General features: G+C 37.5%; 1 protein-coding gene across 5 annotated transcripts in view; it reads right to left on the minus strand.

The window, feature by feature from the left end:
- Nucleotides 1-20,151, minus strand: part of LOC126095120 (lysosomal alpha-mannosidase-like) — a 292,752-nt gene that overhangs the window by 137,279 nt on the left and 135,322 nt on the right. The window lies entirely within an intron of this gene.

A 20,151-nucleotide genomic window follows, 5' to 3' on the forward strand; every position in this document is an offset into this window, starting at 1 on the left:
GCTAATTGGATACATGAATTACTCATTACTCATGAGTTACACTTCCTGTTTTAATAGCATACTTTAGGTCACCATGTATACCTACAAATACCTGCAAACAGATGTTGCTTGTGTGTTAAATGACATTCTTCGAACATCTCATACTCAATACACTTCACTTCATTACACGTAACTCCCTCAACTTAACAGACACTTCAACTGCAAGTAAATTTATATCTTCAACCTACATCAACCCTCCATATTCGCTGCAATAACTACATTAAAATACTACTCCACACTCCTTGACCACTCTGTACATCATATTCCACATCATTTATTCGAACAAGTACCTCTTCATGTGTACTTGTTTCTTTATATGCTTTACTACTTACAAGCTAATACATTACTTCGATTCTTTTCAATTGCTTGACCTTTTCATGCCTCATAAAACAACTCTACAAGACTGCACAAACTCTTGTTTGACCAATTAGCTTCCCACCAAATTGTGTGAACATTGGCTTTCTGACCTGGTTCTCATGTTATTACTTCTGGCACTAATAATTTTGTGATGTACTGACACTAAATTGTTTTTTAACTTATTGATTCTTTGACATCTCACACTCTACGTCAACAGTAACTCTTGTCCTTATATAAGTCAACTATAAATTTGTTACATGGTTCCTGACTGAATTATTTGGACGACTACCCTTCTTGGGCCCATAATGAGAATTACTATAATGAGTATACCAGATCAACTTGTCCACTACATGCTCCAGTATACACAGTTTCCAATTTTCTTCATTCTCGTTGATCCTCTTGTACAGTATCCCGTTGTGGATATAATAATACAGGCGGATCTTCTCTTCTCCAGCACACCTGTACTTGCTCTTAATCAACTTCAGTCTGTCATCCTCATTCTGTTCCCTACGTACATATCTCAGGATCCTCCTTATGAACTCTTCACGTTGCACTCCCTTCATTAAGTTCATCCAGCTTCTTCACCTGGAGGTCTGCTCATCACTATTTCCCGTGAATCAAGTGGTAGTCTTGGTAGCGCATCCAGTATCGTGGTTGTTTTTCCAGGCTTGTATATTATTTCAAAGTCGTAGTCTTGCAGGGCAAGAGCCCATCTTATTAGGCGACTATGCCTCAGTCTACTGGTTGTTAAAAATGTCAGGGCCTTGTGGTATGTGACCACTTTCACGTCTTCATCCTAAGTAGTAACAGAATCATTTGAAGCTCCAAACTATTGCAAGCACTTCCCATTCAGTAATAGAATATTGTCTTTCCCATGCATTCAGGCTTCTGCTACCAAAGACTATAGTTTTTATGATCTCGTCCTGCCCGTTTTTCTCCACTTAGTATAAATGTATGCCCAATCCATAATCCAAGCTGTCTGCCTCCAAACAGAAGTCTTTAGTAAAGTCCAGATGTCAGAGTATCTCTGCATTGCATAGAGTTTCTTTAATGCCTTCAAATTCCTCTTGACATTCCTCATTCCAATGCCATGACATCTTCACCTTAGTCAGCTTCCTCAAATTTGGTGCATTTAGTACCGCCTCCTTTATGAATTTCCTGCCGAATTCTCAGAATTCTGCAGAATGTTCTCAATTTTTTTCTTTCTACTTGGCACCGGAAGCTGACTAATTGGCTCCAATTTGCTTGGTTCAGGGTAGATACCATCCTCTGAAATGACGTGGCCCAAAAATTTTATCTGAGATGTGCCAAACTCTGACTTATCTAGGTTTGCTGTCACTCCTGCTACCTCAAATGCTTCTAATACAGCATATAATTTGTCCAAATGCTCTTCCCACATTTCACTCCCGATCAATACATCATCTACAAAGACAGTGACTTTCCACTGCTTGAATAAATTCCGAAACAGATACATTAAGCCCGAATGGTAAAACCCTAAACTGGTAACACCTACCAGCATATGTAAAGGCTGTATACTGGCGAGACTCAGGGGCCAACGGTATCTGCCAGTACCCAGCATTCAAGTCAATACTACTGAGTATCTTTGCTCCTTGAAATTTCTGGATTAGCTCTTCTATTGTCTCTGGTTTGTCTCGCTCTGGCTGAATGATCCTGTTTGCCGTGCATGCATCCAAAACTATTCTTACCTTCCCATATTTTTTATCTACCACAAATAGCTGACTATTGTATTGACTATTCGTTCTCTCTATGATGCCAAGATCCACCATCCTCTGAATCTCTTCTTCCACTGCACTCCCTCTTGCTTGAGGAATGGGGTATTCAGGGTGTACACGCAGGCAAGGAAAAAAAATTCCCGGATTTTTCCGGGTTAAAAATACACTTTCTCCCAGGTGAAAACATGCTTTTTCCATGTTAAGTGACAGTATATTTTCCTTCATCAATCCTTTGACTGGTTATGGTTTTATACACGGGTATAGAATTTCTTGGCACTTCAGAAAACAAAACTCAGGAAAAAAGACACGTTTTCGAAATATCTTTCATGTGCAGCAAAATGTACACTGCGTATTTTCATATTATGAAAGTATACATTGGAATTCCAACAAACACCACATGTTACTTTCCAAATCATTGAAATAGAGACTGTGATGCGCATTTGCAAGCCAGTAGAGGTGGCAAAAAATAACGTAACTGATAGAAATAACCGGTTACTGAAAACTAACGGTTACTGCGATAACCGTTCCTCTGATACAAGCAGTTATTTCAATAATTGTCTAATGTCAACAGTGCCTTGCGCCATCTGTTGACCGACGATCGTACTACGCTTTCCCGTCAACTCATCGGAGAACTGGCTAGGAACTAAGGAGAGGATAGACCATTTGGAAGGCGTTCTATAGGCCATGGGAATAACTGTGAGACTGCGCGCCATCTGTTGATAAGAACTGTGTACTATATCGTGTGCCTTCGTTACTTTTAGCACAAACAAATAAATAAGATTAATGTCCGAGCAGTGGCTGATAGGAGCTGCAGTACAGGCATTAACAAGTACGGTCGTTCCCTTAAGCCACCGCCTCATATATCAATTTAGCTTGGACGGGTTGTATAAAGAGAGGTACCATAAGGAATTCGAGCGACTATGGAAATAACTGTCAGAGATAGGTATTTTCCTCTGGCAGTTATCGTTATTGGCCCACAGTTCTCGCTCTCTAGCAGTTATCGGACTATCATTACAAGTAACCTGGAAGTTGGTAACGGAATAACTGTGTGTCTGTGTTCCTGACTCAGTGACTCCAGTCTTAGACCCCGGTGATATTACAGAGACGATAGTTACTGGAGCGAACAAATATTTACGTACTTCATCGGAAATTGCCGCTGGCCGTTGCGAATGACAAATAACATGTCAGAACGTATAACATAATACAGTGGAATATAATAATTATTATCCTCATCATTTGTCAGGAGATTGTCAAAATATGTGAATATATCACAGTAACTGCTAATATTTACAGAATTGATACACTGTCAGAATAAAACACAGATAAGCACTTTCAATAAATTTATCATACACAGAATACCCGATCTTGACTGTTGCAACCAAGTGCTGTCAAAACTGAAATATAGCAGAATTTTTACCTAAGTTGGTCTATCACTCTCTGTTACGATATTCATCTACAGAGTAGAAGGAGCGGTCAATGGAAGCGTCTGATTCCACCCGTCTGCTTCGACGTAAAGGTGTTGTAGTGTGTGAATGTCATTACGGCACGGTGTTTATGAGTTGGTTTTTGTGTGTGTCGATCTAGGTTGCAGTGCCGGAATTTGCTGGTGGTAATTATTCTTTTTTTTTTTCTAGCTGTGATGTTTTGTGTATTTATGAAGTATTGAATGTGATTTAATTTATGTAGGGATGATTGATTTGTGGACTTTTGGGATTGTGGTTTTATTTTTCGCAGTTGTAGGTGTTGGTTTTTTGGCATCAGTAGCTGTGGTGGACCTATATAGTTCACCGGAAATGACTGATTCCCATTTTCATAGTTGTATGTGCTGATGTTTTAGTATCGTCATCTGAGGTTGACCTATGTAGGTCAAGGAAAATGTCCGATTCCAATTTTCATACTTTTAGTTGTGGGTATTGGCGTTTTGGTATGGTCACCTATGGTTGACCTATATTGTTCAAGGGAAGTGTCCGATTCCTGCAGATTTTTGTTGGTGTAGCAGAATGCTGTATTTTTTTTTTTTCTTTTTGTTCTTCATTTTGTGTTTTGGGATCATGGTGTGTTTTTTTTACTAGCTCGTCCTCACTCTAAAACCCCCAACTTCCCGCAGTTGTCCCGTTGGTTTGATTGTATTTTTGATGGGAAATATTATTGTATTATTTATATGTATCTTCGTGTTTGTTGCCATGTGTATGTATTAACGTCATAGAAACACTTAAAATAGATATTTCCGGCATATTGATGACGGGTGGAATCAGACACTTCTGTATCAAATAGTCTTTCAAACACACTGTAAACCGTGCTTTATCTGAAACCAAGTTTTTAATGGCTGCTGACTTGCTGGCAGTTTATTGAAAATGCATGTTCCTGAATATTGGACCCCTTTTGGACCAAGGTAAGTGATTTTAGGTCTTTATGTAGATTGCTGTTCCCATTTCTAGTACTGATATTATGTATTAAGCTATTGGTTGGAAATATTTGTAACAAATTTCATTAAGAAATAAATATACTAGGAAGCAGTAGTTAGAATACAAAGTTCCTTGAACAGGTTCCTACATGATGTTCTTGAATTGATATCACAAACGATTTTTATTACACGCTTTTACATGCGAAAAACTTTTGCTACGTTTGATAAGTTACCACAGATTATGCTCCCTTACGAAATAATAGAATGAAAAAATGTGGTATGCTCTTCCCAACTGAATATATTATCGAGTTGTAGTCCCAGAAATGTAACACTGTCAACCTTTTCGATCTGCATGTCTTCATATGTTATAAACATGCTGTAGCTGGAGAAATCGAGCAGTTTCCAAATCTGACATAAAACTTGGATTAGCGTACTCACACTTTCCCCAATAGGACTAGCTTTTACAGCAGAAGAGTAAACGAATCTGTCACATTACGCATATTTTTTGTTGTATTACAAGGCTGTACACTTTATTCTATTATGTGAGCAGCACAAGAAATTAAGCTTCAAATTTAACCTACAGTACTCAGTTTACATATTACTTCATACTTAAAAACGCACGTTGTTATCGTTTTACTTAAACAGTGCTTTGGCGAAGTTCCGCGTACTTTCTGTCGCAGCTGCGAAGATAATATTTCTAATAGCGACCGATAACCTACAAACATATAATCTGAAACACTAATAATCGTTCTAACATCAACTAAAATGTACCCGGAGTTAATAAGCTGAGGTTATGACACGATTCATACGACATTCCTGCTATTTCACACTACTCGCAGTTATACTGATAACTAAACTGATGGATTACAATTATGTCGTTATTTAACTGTCGGAGTTATCGGTATTCGCTAGCGAAAAATAACTTGGCAGTTATTAATAACTGTTAACGATAACAGTTATCAAAGAATAACTGGAACTGTGATAACGGTTACTCCAGAATAACCGTTTGGCCCACCTCTACAAGCCAGTCTTAGCTCATGTCACGTGATCTCGCCAGCCAATGGCAGTGGATATTCAGAGCATAGGACACATGATGTAGTCAGCCAACAGGAACATCACTGTTAAGTAGCACGAACACACAAACAGGTAAAGTTAATAGTTTAAGTTAATATACATAGTGTTGCTACAAGAAAAGCAAAGCTTTCACATATAATATTGGTCTCTAAGGGTAATAAGCCGCAAGAGAAGCTAAGTTTTCGCATATAATGTTGATCTTTTTTGCGCGTGTTATACTTTAAGATATATCACACAAATGTGCCAGTAAAATTTTTAATAGTGTCATAAATATCTGCTCTTCGGCGTTTAAAATTCTTCTAAATGGCTCGTCATCAAAGAATTGATTTTTAAATGAGAACAAACGCTCTGTGATTTAAGAAATTCATGGTACATTCTCACACATAGTTCAACTTATATAAAAGGATATTTACTTTCAAAGTAATGCTTTTCAAACCACCATTTACAATATTTTCCTGTGACCTGTTAGAAATACATCTGTTTCATGAATTGCCAGAGAGCACAGATAACAGGCAACACTGCGCTTGCATGACTTAGGATGCCTGTATGTACGTACATGTACAACATTAAAAGATCATACATCATGTCATAAGAGAAACAAGACATCAGAGGATACTCCAAGAGCATCAGAATTTCGTGAACCATACTAAAATGTGCACATTTAAAGTGCACATTCATATGTCCAGATTCCCAATGAAGTAGTCCTCGACCTGACAGTAAGATTTTCAGTCTGGTTTTCAGAGTGCAAATTTTCTTGGAGCACCAGTACTGTATTATATCATGTTTGGTTCTTTATTATGCCATATGTGCTAGAAGATGCAAACGTGCACTAGAAATGCAGCGAACAGTTGAAACAAGCCAGTACTGTGGAATTAAAAATTTTGTTTCAAATACATTGACTGCATCTGCGGAAAAGGTTAACAAAAGTCAAAGTTCTTTAGCAAACAGAAAAAAAAAACCTTCATTTTTCCGCAAGGCGATTAATGCTTGACTGTCACAAAGGTAGAAATAAAATAAAACCTGAAATTACTGACACATTTTAGCCTTCCATAATTATGTGAATGTATTTTAATTCACTTGATAGCTACCAACCACAGATATCCGTTTTGTTTTCATTTGACGTGAGAGTAAACGAAGGGGAAACAGCAAAATCACTAAATGTAATCATGGGTCACATGAAGACAACCCACTGTAACTCAGGCTGCTTTGCGCATCAGCCTCGGATCCAAGATATTTGTGAACCGGGTCAATATTAAAAAAAAAAAAATCGAATTTTCAAAAATATGTTCATCTTGTAGCGCACATCTTTCTGTGAAGTCTGAAACATAAGACATACATGTTCAAGGAAATGTAAGACATGTTGTTTGGTCTTAAGTGTGCCAAAGTGCAGTGCCACACCTTTTCACACAGCATTCTTCTATCGCACGTCACTGTATTTCGCTCTGTGGAATTGAAACGTGTATATTTTGTAATGGATGCCATCAAACTATATTCAGGACAGTGGAAATTGAAATGTCCTGTGGTGCCTCTCCTGCTCCCAGTCGGCCAGTTTGACAGCCTGCCCTTCTTAAAAAAGAATCTCACAATTAATAGCAGATGGGATTACTTGTAATTGGGAGAACAATAAATCTTCAGAAAATTTGCACTCTTTATTGCCTATTAGCTAATAACTTGCTGTTTTGTGTGGTATAAAATTAAATATTGGATACCTAAAACCAGTAAAGACAAGAGATAAGTAAAGGTGCACATTTCTTCAATCCTTAGCTCCTAGCATTTTTCTCTCTCTAGTCTTGCTACATCTTTACAAAGCGAACTTTCCTTTCTGCGAAAGAACCTAATATCTCATTGAAATTCGTCAAATGTTTTGCTACATGAAAAATCAAAATGTCATTATCTAATACTGAAGAAGCTGTTAACACAAATAATACCTAAGACTGGTGTGGTTTCTTGATCTGACTACATCTATTTTGTCACTGTCTGCTAGATAAAACAAAATAGGTCTTTCTAATATTGTAGCAATTTTGTAACACACACCAAATAGGCCTAAACAAGATTGTTTTGGCACAAATGGCCGTTTTTAATAACAAGACAGAATATAATTCACAAAGTACCAATATCAAATGCCTATTACGCCTACTACAAGCAAAAAGCTTTATATTAGGAAATAGTTTCACATTTCATTCATAAGCACCAGTTTCTCAAGCATGAGATCGAAATGTAGTATTACGAAATTTGTATATATAAATTTGGAATTGTCTTATTCTTCCATAATTTGTGTGATGTCCCCGTTTCTTCTCCTTCCTCATTGCAACAAACAACCTTGTAATCACCAATTCTGCAGCTATTCCTACCATAGTCAAAATTTGTTCACTGATTAACTTCACTAACCCTTCCAGAATCACAGGTTTAGTTATCCCATGATTATTTTCCGGTTAGGCATTATTACGTGTTCGTACAACTTGTTTTCCGTGTTACTTCCAGAATAGAACTTAAAGTGGCTGCTAGCTGGGGACTGTACAACTGGTCCTTACTACTGTAGCAATCTGGCCAAAAAATTTTCTGTCAAAATTTTATTTTCTTGGATACACCGAGAAGATAACACGTAATCTTACTCACCTGTTATTCCTGTCAGTTGTTTATTTCCATTCTGGTAGTCTTAATTTTTGGATTTTGCTAATAATTATAACAACGCTGATCATTCGCAAACCCAATCAACCACATAATCAAACAGCGATTGGCATTCATCCGTTCGGCTTTACTCCGCTCAGCTCGTATAGCCCCGTCCCCTTTTGTCTGCAGAAAGTTTATTTCTAGATGTGACGAGGATTCTCCTGACAGAGACATCAAATACACTATTCACGCATTCAAAAATCAAATTATAATTCATACAGAAATCAACTTAAAATGTGTAAAAAATGTTCAAAAGCCAACCGGGAAGCATTTCAATATCATATCAATAATCTACCTAAAAACAAAGATGATGTGACTTACCAAATGAAAGTGCTGGCAGGTCGACTGACACACAAACAAACACAAACATACACACAAAATTCAAGCTTTCGCAACAAACTGTTGCCTCATCAGGAAAGAGGGAAGGAGAGGGAAAGACGAAAAGATGTGGGTTTTAAGGGAGATCCTTTCGTCTTTCCCTCTCCTTCCCTCTGTCCTGATGAGGCAACAGTTTGTTGCAAAAGCTTGAATTTTGTGTGTATGTTTGTGTTCGTTTGTGTGTCTGTCGACCTGCCAGCACTTTCATTTGGTAAGTCACATCATCTTTGTTTTTAGGTATATTTTTCCTATGTGGAATGTTTCCTTCTATTATAATCATATCAATAATCGATAGACAAATGTGCGCTGGATGCTAGGTGCTTTGTGAAACTAGTATTTTTCCCTCAAGAATATGAATTTTGCACCCCCTTTTCCCAGTAGCATCTAGCTGCTTGCTGCGACTGCCTGCACAGCCAACAGCCACATTCCTGTAGCCGAAGCGGGAGAATCTACAACTCAATCGTGACTCAACTACACATGTGCATGCGCCCGCTTGTGACTGCTAAAATGAATCTAATGTAAACAGTTGAGATTTCATGCTCATCGGAAGCAATTGGTTGTTATGAAGCATTGCATAGACTTCCTAAGGCCTTTGACACATGTTGCTGTTGGCAGACACTTGCATGAGCACTGTGTGTGTTGTTGTACATGGTGCATTTCCTTTTCAATTTAAGTTATTTTCATGTTTTTCTCTTCTTTATGGTTTATTGTTTAAGTATTATTCTGCAGTAGTGGGATACAGTAATATCCTTTGTTAGAGTATCGGTTCTTACCAATCAAAATTACAAAAATTTAACAAAAATTAAAACAATGAAAAATTCCTGGAATTCTAAAAAAATTCGCAGGATTTTCCCAGTTTTCTCCCGGATGAAAAAATTCCTGGGATTTTCCCGGATCTCCCGGGTCGTACACCCTAGTATTGTTTGATACTGAATGGTTTGTGATCCTTTATCTTTAATTTTCACTCTATCCCTCTCATAATGCCAGGCTGTTGAGAGAAAACCTTCTGATGTTTACGCAGTATTGCAGCCTGAATCTCTTCTTCCAAGTGTGTCATTTTTTTCCAATTTCTTGCCTATCATATCTTCTCAGTGTTGATCATCTTGTATTAATTCCTCATAGAATATCAGCATACATTCTTCCTCTGGCTCCTCATCTCGCTGTCCTTCTGCCGGCTCCTCCTCACAACATAAGCTCACTTGTTTAAATTCTTTCTCATCCACTGTTTCACACCTTTCAGTAAATTTCAACTTTTTCCTTTCTCCTCCTTTTACCTCTATGATGGCTTTGTCAAACCTGACTATTGGTTCCACCCCGTTCAAATAGTCTATCCCCAAAACGATCGGCACGTTGAACCCTGACACCACTAAGAACATCGCCTCATATTCTCCATCAACTTTAAAGCTAACACCTGCTCTTTAATGGGCTTGCTCTTGGTACCAACAGCATTCACAACTCTCACACTCATCACTGGAAAACTTGGTCAACTGAATCTGACATTTAAAACTTGTTCATATAATTTCTGGGATATAGCACAAGCTTCACTTCCTGTGTCTACTAGGGCATCAACATCCAGACTGTACATTCTGACTCTAACCATGGGTAACACAAGTTCTTTGGAAATTTGCTGACTTTCTTCCATTAAGTCTTCCCTCAACTCGCCTCCCTCATCATGTCTACTAAGCTTAATGTTGGTCCCAGTATGTCTCACTCCTGATTGGACCACATCTGGAGTGCCATTTAGTTTGCCGGGTCTCTTATTTCTTCAATTCGTACCTCATGATCCCTTCGTCTACCTTCTCCCCTCTCATAATTCCTGTCATCATCATCTCTCCTATGATTGTGGTAAAACTGTCGACCATTGCCGCGGTTCCTATATCCATTACCCCCACCTCTACCTCTGTAATTTGGTGGTCCATTAAACTGACTTTGATGATAACTATTTCCACCTTGGTTCTGATCACGCATCTGGTTGTTTTTCTGTGCACGAATAGTTTCTAATTGCTCCAATACTTCCATTAAAGTATCTTTATCTTTAATCAGGCTTCCGGATAAGTTTTCTTGCATCCTGTGACTTAATCTCCTTTTACTTGCTGATATCATTATGTCATCATTCAATGGTTGCTCAAATGTTTCAATCAATTCCCACAGATGCTCAGCAATTTCTCTCAAGGTACCTCTCCATATATTAAGGGACTTGTGACGCAGTAAATCTTCAAGTGTTGCACACTGGTAACTTTTGGACCAGTATTTCTTTAAAAACTCTTCCTCAAATTGACTGTAGCTGGTAACTTCTTCTTTCTTCCTAACTCCCCAGGTGAAAGCTTCACCCTCCATTGTGTCTACTGCGAACTGAATTTTATCTGCATCTCGTAAGTGTGCCGGGAAAACTCCCCGTAACCACTTAGTAAATATCATTGGATGCAATGCCCCTTTGGGTTTATATTTTTGCCCCATGTGGGTCTGGGTGTACCTATTACCAGCATTCATTAATGTGATGACATTGCCCTCCCCTACTGTTAAGGTGGCATCCCTTATCTTCATATCAATATCTTCGGTTTTAGTTTATAGCTGTTGGACTTCCCCCTGCAACTGTTTGCCCTCATTTGTGACTATATGTCCACAGCCTCCACCAATTTCTCTTGCCTATTTCCCAATTTACCAATATTAACATGGCATTGCTGTTGTACTTGTACCACATCTTTAATCTGTTGGTGTTGATGTGTTTCAATTTTTTGCATTGTCCCTTCCAACTCGGTTTTGACGCCCTCGACATAAGCTTGTCATCTCTCTCTTTAAGATTTATTCTCATCTGTTCCTGGAATTCCTACAGTCCTTTCCTTAAGTTTTCTTGGGAGATCTCAGCTAAACTTTTCTTTACTTCTTTGTTTTCTTTCTTGATTTGTTCATTTCCTTTGGACATCTATACGCTTCATTTCCTTTCTTGATTTCCTCGTTTCTTTTGGACATCTCTTCTATACGCTTGTTGATTCCTTGGGAATCTTGAATATTACTGACTGCGATTCTCCATCCTCTCGACTGAGTTCCTTTCTAATTGGTTTTACCAGTGTCTCAGGGTAACTGGTTGAATGACCCAATGGGCTGTCCACTGACATTCCGCTACTACCAATTCCTGACTCATCCTTGTCCTCCTCCCCTATCTCTATATTTCTAACTACCTCCTCAACTACCTCCTCCACAACCTTTTCTTTCAGTTCAGGATCTATTCTCAACTATTCACTATGCACAGACAAGAAAAATAAAATGACCTCCGAGTAACCCAAACACTCACTAATTAGCTAATAATTAAATAATCCTTCACTGTATAAGGATAACATAGATTGGCAAAACAGACCTCCTCACTGAACGCCATAAATTACAGAAGCCTACCCAGATCAAACATCAATGACCGCATTTATACACAAACTCTAGAAGTAACATACACACAACCACTAGAAGATATATCAACATGTAATTTACAATAAATGATGCAAATGAGACACTATTCTGTGCTGTACAGCATGAAAACACCCACATATTAGCATACCATGCTTCAGAAAAAAACTCGTAAAAAAAGTTAAAAAATATTGCTTTTTTTATTTTTTGCAATTGCCAAATTTAATTTGATGTTCCTTCCACGCTTTGAAGATAGTGCAGTACCAATATCGCGTCAGCAAAATCGTCCTCACTCACCCCTCGCGATGTTTTGACGTCTGAAGTCGCGCTACTAGTCGTGTTGGCGTTGGCTCCTCCGGCTTATCAGCCGAAGCGTTGTTACGGAATATCGTAGTTCGGGTGTTGGTGGCGGGATGGAACTGCTGTCACATATTCCGCTAATCGGCGAGTAGATGGCACAGGCGTCGTATGCTTCGGGGGTTCGCCACTAGATGTCGTTGTTGTTTCTACTTCAGCCACTTGGCTCCGCGGTAGTCACCAGTCAGTGTAGTAGAGTTGGGCAACACGATTCTTTTTCCTGATTCGATTCCTACGATTCAATCTCACATTGCGAATCGATTCCTACGATTCGTTCACGATTCTTTCACGATTTATTCTAGTCTGCGATGGCACGATTCTTACGGAATGCAATAAGTTCTACATCTTACTCACAGATGGCAGGACAGGTCTAAAATTGTCAAAGGCGTTAGAATCGAACTGATAAGATATGCCAGAAATAGTTTATTTATGAGTAAACATGCATATGACGTTACAAGTGCGATTCTCGATTTATACGTGTAATGCCTTAATTGTTGAAAGGTCACGTTTGATTTGATTGCATCTATTGTTTTATTTCAGTATGCCAGGAGAGAGGAGTCGATTTGTGCGGAAGGTGGTGCAAAATTACGTGGTATGCCAGTTTGGTTGTGTGGCTTGAACGCGCCTAACTGCAGACGTCTGTTTTATAATAACAAAATCTAGCAGTGAGGCAGACGTGGTTTGGCTCATATCATTCTAAGTTTTCCTGTGCTAAGATGTCTTTCCAAGTCCACATCACCCTTGTAATTCATAACGCAGCTGACAGCCCTCCGACACAGGAAATTTAGCTTAACTTTCATTTCTTCTAAATACAAAGCATAGGTATTTGGCTTTTAATTTGTCTGAGAACTTGCCACTGTCACTACTGTTTACGTGAGAAGACGACATACTTCTACACAATAGGATTTAGTCGTATACGTCGACATTACTTCACTAAAATTTAATATGAATGTGAACAGGATAACATTTTAAAACTCGAACTGGAAATTATTACTTAAAAAGCTTTAGTTTAAAGACGGTATGTAGGCTCTGTAATATTGGTCTAGTGCGACAGCCATTTAGTGGCGGGACTGGTGGAACTAACAGAATTAGCAAATTAGCAGTGAAGTAATGTCGCTGTATACGATTGTGTCCTACACTTTAGAAGTATGTCGTCTTCTCACGTAAATAGTAGTGGCAGAAGCAAGTTCTCAGACAAATTAAAAGCAAAATACCTATGCTTTGTATTTCGACGAAACAAAAGTTAAGCTAAATTTGCAGTGTGTGAGGGCTGACAGTTGCTTTATTGTGAAATATAAGGTGCTGTGGAATTGGAAAGAGCACAGAAAAACGTAGGATGATACGAATCCGCGTATGTGCACTATATAGGGACAGTAAATGGGAAATTCCTTTACGCTTGTTCCCATCAGCCACCGCCAAGTGTCAGCTTGGTTTTCATGTCAAGTAATATTACGGCCCACGAACTTCGTTTGTTCCTTCCGAGCTTCCTTTGTTCACACGCATCCTCCACTTGACTGCCATCTGGCGGTCGTAATCATTCGGCACGACTCGGCATGAATCCGGAAGATGCCTTCGAAGCATAGCGTACTAAGAATCGATGAATCGTTGGAACTTGGAATCATCACGACTCGGAAACACGCAATCGTTCTTACGATTCTTTTGAACGACGATTCGTCCGTATCACGATTCGATTCTTACGATTCTTTATTTAGAGTCGTTCAAATGAACGACTCATAAACGAATCGCCACAACTCTACAGTGTAGTGCACCTCCGCTATCCAAACCCTTGATGTCACGGTGCGTGAACTGCTTCAAATGCTTTGGATGGCCGCTCACAGTCTGGGTGACGTCATCCAACAATTGCGCCACAGCCAACACCCGCAAATACGGTAACAGTTTATAGGTCCACATCAAACTGAGTGACTTACACCATTCAAAAGATAATTTTGGATACAAAGTCACTTGGGAGCATGCTCCTCATACTTTCGTAACGGAATTTTGGCTGGTTCACCCGCGATTATGTACAAACGCGCTTTTTCTTAGAGCATCAATTTTACAGTAATTCACGCGAGTTTTCGTGTCCATACTTCAATACATTGTTTATTAACCCTGCTTTTGTCACTTGAACTTGTAGAAACAAACTGTTTGGTGTACCTCAGTCACTTTTGCTCTGTATTGTCTAAATACGTGCTTCGTTCCCGCGATTTCTAATTTCATCATCAATACAATGTGTTACACTTTTTGTTGTTGAAATACACAATTTTAGTCATGATAATGACAATAGCGAATTATTATTGCACTATAATCGTCCGATAATTGCCATTGTCTTTCCACTGAAACCAAAAATGGTGCTTAATAAGTCATTGTTCGGATCCGAAGACTGCAACTGTCCTTGGCACGGGAGCCAAGGTGAAACAACCCCGCTATGGCCTTTATTAGGTTTTATGTGATTTACCGAAGCAGCCGAACAGTTAAATATTATTATATGACGTGTCCTTAATGAATGAAAGGCTATCGGTTTTTCTGCTGTGGTTTCGGGGGTATTTCAACCGAGTGCAGCTGTTCTGAGATGGAATAGTTAATGATTGAAAGTTTGTCTATTATTAAAGACCATAAAGTTTGCGATGTACAAACTGATATGTATTGTCTGCTTACACACAAATTCTGAGGCAGTTACTACATTCGCCTAACATGTTTAACTACGGTTATATCTTTCATTGGTTGCTGTTTCTAAGTACTTCGTCACACGTAATGATGATGGTTTCTCACTCGACACGAATCATACTACCTCCTGCAGCGCTCCACAATTGACTCCTGCCTTCAAACATCCTGGTTGTCGGATACTAATATCTATGTTCATGGGATCATTAAACTTCCACTATTTACAGACTTAAGACTTACATCTGCTTTCCATACATCCATCGTTCGCACAGTAGGTAGTTACTTGGCTGTTACAACCAAGTATTGTCAAAAATTAAAGTTTAATAAATTTTGATAAAAATGGTCTACTGTACTTGTTGAGAATCTCATGGATGGAATAGAAGGAGTTGGCCACCAAAAATTCTTTTAAATTATGTTTAAATTGTGCCTTGACTCAAACTAAACTCTTTATGGTTGCTGGTAACTTACTGAAAATATGCGTTGCTGAATACTGTACTCCTTTCTGGGTAAGAGTAAGTGATTTGAAGTCTTTAAGTATATTGTTCTTATTCCTAGTATTGATACTGTGTACTAAACAGTTAGTTGGAAAAAGAGATGTATTATTTACGACAAATTTCATTAAGGAATAAATATACTGAGAAGCTGTGGGTAGTATGCCCGATTCTTTGAATAGGTTTTGACATGATGTTCTTGGATTTACACTACTCATTACTCTTATTATACGCTTCTGGACTCTAAAAATTTTTCTCTGTTTGTGGAGGTACCCCAAAATATGATACCATATGACATAATGGAGTGAAAATAAGCAAAATATGCCAAATTTTTTATATTTGTATCTCCTATGTCTGACATCATTCCCATTGCAAACACAGACTTGTTTAGGCACTTGATCAGTTCATTAGTATGATGCTCCCATCTGAATTTATTATCAAGTTGTAATCCAAAGAATTTTACACTCTCAACTTGCTCCCAACTGAATTTATTATCAAGTTGTAATCCCAAGAATTTTACACTCTCAACTTCTCCTATTTCCATGTCATCATATTTTATACACACACCAGAATGAAATCTCTTTGAAGTTCTGAACTGCATATAGTGGGTCTTTTCAAAGTTTAATGACAGTGAATTGTCTATGAACCACTTATTAATGCCAGTAAAAATATGATTAGCTGCCCTTTATAAATTTATATTTGATTTACTATTTATTGCAATGTTTGTATCATCTGCAAATAAGACGAACGTGGCATCTGGTAATGTAACAGATGACAGGTCATTAATATACATAAGAAACAGTAGTGGACCTATTATGGAACCTGGGGAACACCACGTGTAATTTCTTCCCAGTCAGATGATGTCTGATTGTTTACTGCTGAAGTGTTACGTAATGACACCCTTTGTTTTCTGTAAGTAAGATATGACTGAAACCACTTTGCAGCACTATCAGTGATGCCATAATATTTTAATTTACTTAAAAGAATGCTGTGATTCACACAGTCAAATGCCTTTGATAGGTCACAGAATATGCCAGTTGCCTCTAATTTGTTGTCCAATGAATAAGGACATTTTCGCTGTAAGTATAAATAGCTTCCTCAATATCAGAACCCTTAAGAAACCCAAACTGTGACTTTGACAGTATGTTATTTCCACTAAGATGCTTAAGTAGATGCTTGAACATAAACTTTTCAAAGATTTTTGAAAAAGCTGGCAAAAGTGAGATTGGTCGGTAATTTGATGGCATTTCTTTGTCCCCTTTCTTGTGGAGAGGTATAACTTCAGCATATTTAAGCCAGTCTGGGAATGTTCCTGTGACAAGTGATTGATTACACAAATAACTTAAGATATGACTAAGCTCACATGAACACTCTTTAATTAACTTTGTTGATATGTTATCATAACCACTAGAATGCTTTGATTTCAAGGACTTTATGATGGATCCTATTTCTTTGGGTGAAGTAAGGGTCAACTCCGTTTTCCTGAGATTGCTTGTGTGCACTGGTTTCAGATATTTCATTGCATTATTTACTGAACCTGACAACCCCATGATATCAGTAACAGACCCAAAATACTTGTTTAAATGGTTTGCAATGCGAAATATATTTGTTACCAGGGTTTCATTTATTTTTAGAGCTATTTGTTCCTCCTCATTTCTGGTCCTACCTGTCTCTGACTTAACTATATCCCATATTGTTTTTATTTTATTGCTGGATGTATTTATCTTCTTGTCATTATGCAGGTCTTTAGATTTATGGATAACCTTCTTCAATATTTTGCAGTAATTTTTGTGATGAGCTATAATGCTAGTATCAAAGGTGTCCCTACGTATCAGATAGAGTTCCCTTTTTGTCTCACATGATATCTTCATCCCTTGTGTGATCCATGGTTTCTTATTAGACTTCTGCTTAATTTGAGTTACCTTAAGGGAAAAACAATTTTCAAATAAGGTGCTAACTTTATTAATAAACGTTTTGTATTTTCCATTTGTCTCTTGGATGCTGTAAACATCCATCCAATTAATTTCTTTAAGCAATCACCTAAATTTCAAAGTTTTTGACTGTTTTATTGGCCTTCTGTACTCAGTTCTGATAGATGTTTTACCCTGACGATTAGGTGTTGCATGTCATGGTCAGATAGCCCATTTACTACTGGTTTTGAAAAGTGGCTTAGTTGCCTAGAATTGTCTATAAGTATATTATCAATGGCAGTCTTAGAACATCTGTATACCCTACTTGGGAAATTTACAGTAGAAATTAAATTGAATGACAATGTAACTGATTTCAGTAACTGTTCACTGACAGTGTCTTTCAGGACATCTATATTAATATCACCAGCAACCATTAGTTCTTTGTTTTTTAATTTTCGATGAGATAATAAATCTTCAAGACCATTTATAAACAGGTTGAAATTTCCTGAAGGTGCTCTGTATATGGCTACTATTATAGAGGACCTGTTATGAAATTCTATCTCTGTTGCACATGCTTCTAAGTGCTGCTCTAAGCAAAATTTATTAATGTCAGTATTCTTAAATTTAAAACTGTTTTTAACAAATGTGGCAACTCCTCTTTTCTCCATCTTTTGTCTACAGAAGTAGGAAGCTAACTTAAAATCTGTAAGGTTTAACATATCTATACCAGTGGTCACATGATGTTCAGAGAGGCAGATTATATCAACTGGGTTCAATGACTGTAATTCATCAACGCACATAAGTAGTTCATTAATTTTGCTTCTAAGCCCTCGAATATTTTGATGCATTGAAGATGGTTGGCATTTCACATTTACCGAGATGAAATCGGGTGGAAATAAAATTTCTGTTGATTGCTGTAAATTTTTAACCAACAGCTGTGCTTGCTGATCCAATGTGCCAGGATTATGCTGTTGGATTTCTTTATCAAACTGAAGGTTTTTTTCAATCTTTACTTCTCTCAGAACTTGACTTCATTCTGTCCTACCTATCCTAAAAAAGGTGCTTCTCCAACATCTATGACCACTGGTGATCATTACATGCAACACTTAAGACGAAATTTTGAAAATTGTCAGGGTAAAAAACAATTTAGGAGATTGCTCAAAGAAATTAATTGGATGGATGTTTACAGCATCCAAGACATAAATGGAAATTACAAACATTCATTAATAAAGTTAGCTCCTTATTTGAAAATTGTTTTCCCCTGAAGGTAACTCAAATTAAGCAGAAGTCTAATAAGAAACCATGGATCACACAAGGGATAAAGATATCATGTGAGACAAAAAGGAAACTCTATCTGATATGTAGGGACACCTTTGAGCACTATAGCTCATTCAAAAATTACTGCGAAATATTGAATAAGGTTATCCAGAAATTTAAACTCCTGCATTATGAGAAGAAGATAAATACATTTTTGGTGACCAACTCTCCTATTCCACCCATGAATGTCTCAACAAGTACAGTATACCATTTTAGTGAAAATTTATTATACTTTAATTTTTGACAATAATTGGTTGTAACAGCCAAGTAACTACCTACTGTGTGAATGATGGATGTGTGGAAAGCAGATGTAAGTTTCAAGTCTGTAAACAGTGGAAGTTTAATTTTAAATCTTGTACATAATTTGACTGTTCTTAACTGAGGATCATTGAAATGAATAATTTACTTCAATTTTTGACAATACTTGTTTGTAATAGCCAAGTAACTAGCTACTGTGCGAATGATGGATTTAATGAAAGCAGATGTAAGTATTAAACCTGTAAATATTAGAAGTTTAATTTTATTCACGTACTTAATTTTACTGTTTACTGACTGAGGATCGTTAAAGTTAATGAAACTCAAGTTTTTCTAATTACATTTTCGTAATATGTTTATCTGACATGTTCCACACCCAGGAGAATCCCCTCTTTTGTGGGTCTATGGAATGAATAATTAATCTAATCTAAAGATGAATGGCTTCATGGTGAAAAAGTCAGAATGTGGTGTGCCATGTCAGCAAGTCAGATTGTGGGTCCCAAATTTTTTGAAACAACAGTAAACACTGCTGTGTATAAGTGAACCCTTGAGGAATTTTACACACAGTGTTTCCTCCATGAATGTACATATGGTATCTTTCAACAAAATGGTGCAAACTGTCACACTTCACATGAGCCAGTCTCATGAATTCATAAAATATTCACAGAAGAAAGGATTGATAGCACAGGATTGTGACTGTCACATTTGCCAGACCTAACCACTTGTGACTGTTATCTGTGGGACAGGGTAAAGGAAAAAGTATATGCAAAAACACCAATAATCTTATAAGACTTGAAGAACAATATTTGTAATGAAATTTTGAGAACTCATGTAGCAGAGTTGTGCAAAGTGTACATTCAAATATTAGAGCATGTGCAAAAGTGCACTGAAGCAGGAGGAGGTCAATGTAAAAGACAAGATCAGTTCAGTAAATGTAGAACTTTGCATTGGCTTATTTGTTATTTCTTTATTAATTAGTTATTACATAAAAAGGCATTATGTAACAGTTTGTAGATGACAGTATATCCTGATTTAATCACTTTCACGTTTTAAGTACATCTGACTCAAAGTGGTATGGCATTGTTGTTGGCTCATTGTACAGCGTAATG

The sequence above is a fragment of the Schistocerca cancellata genome, chromosome 1 (genome assembly GCF_023864275.1).
Source record: "Schistocerca cancellata isolate TAMUIC-IGC-003103 chromosome 1, iqSchCanc2.1, whole genome shotgun sequence".
Taxonomy (NCBI): domain Eukaryota; kingdom Metazoa; phylum Arthropoda; class Insecta; order Orthoptera; family Acrididae; genus Schistocerca; species Schistocerca cancellata.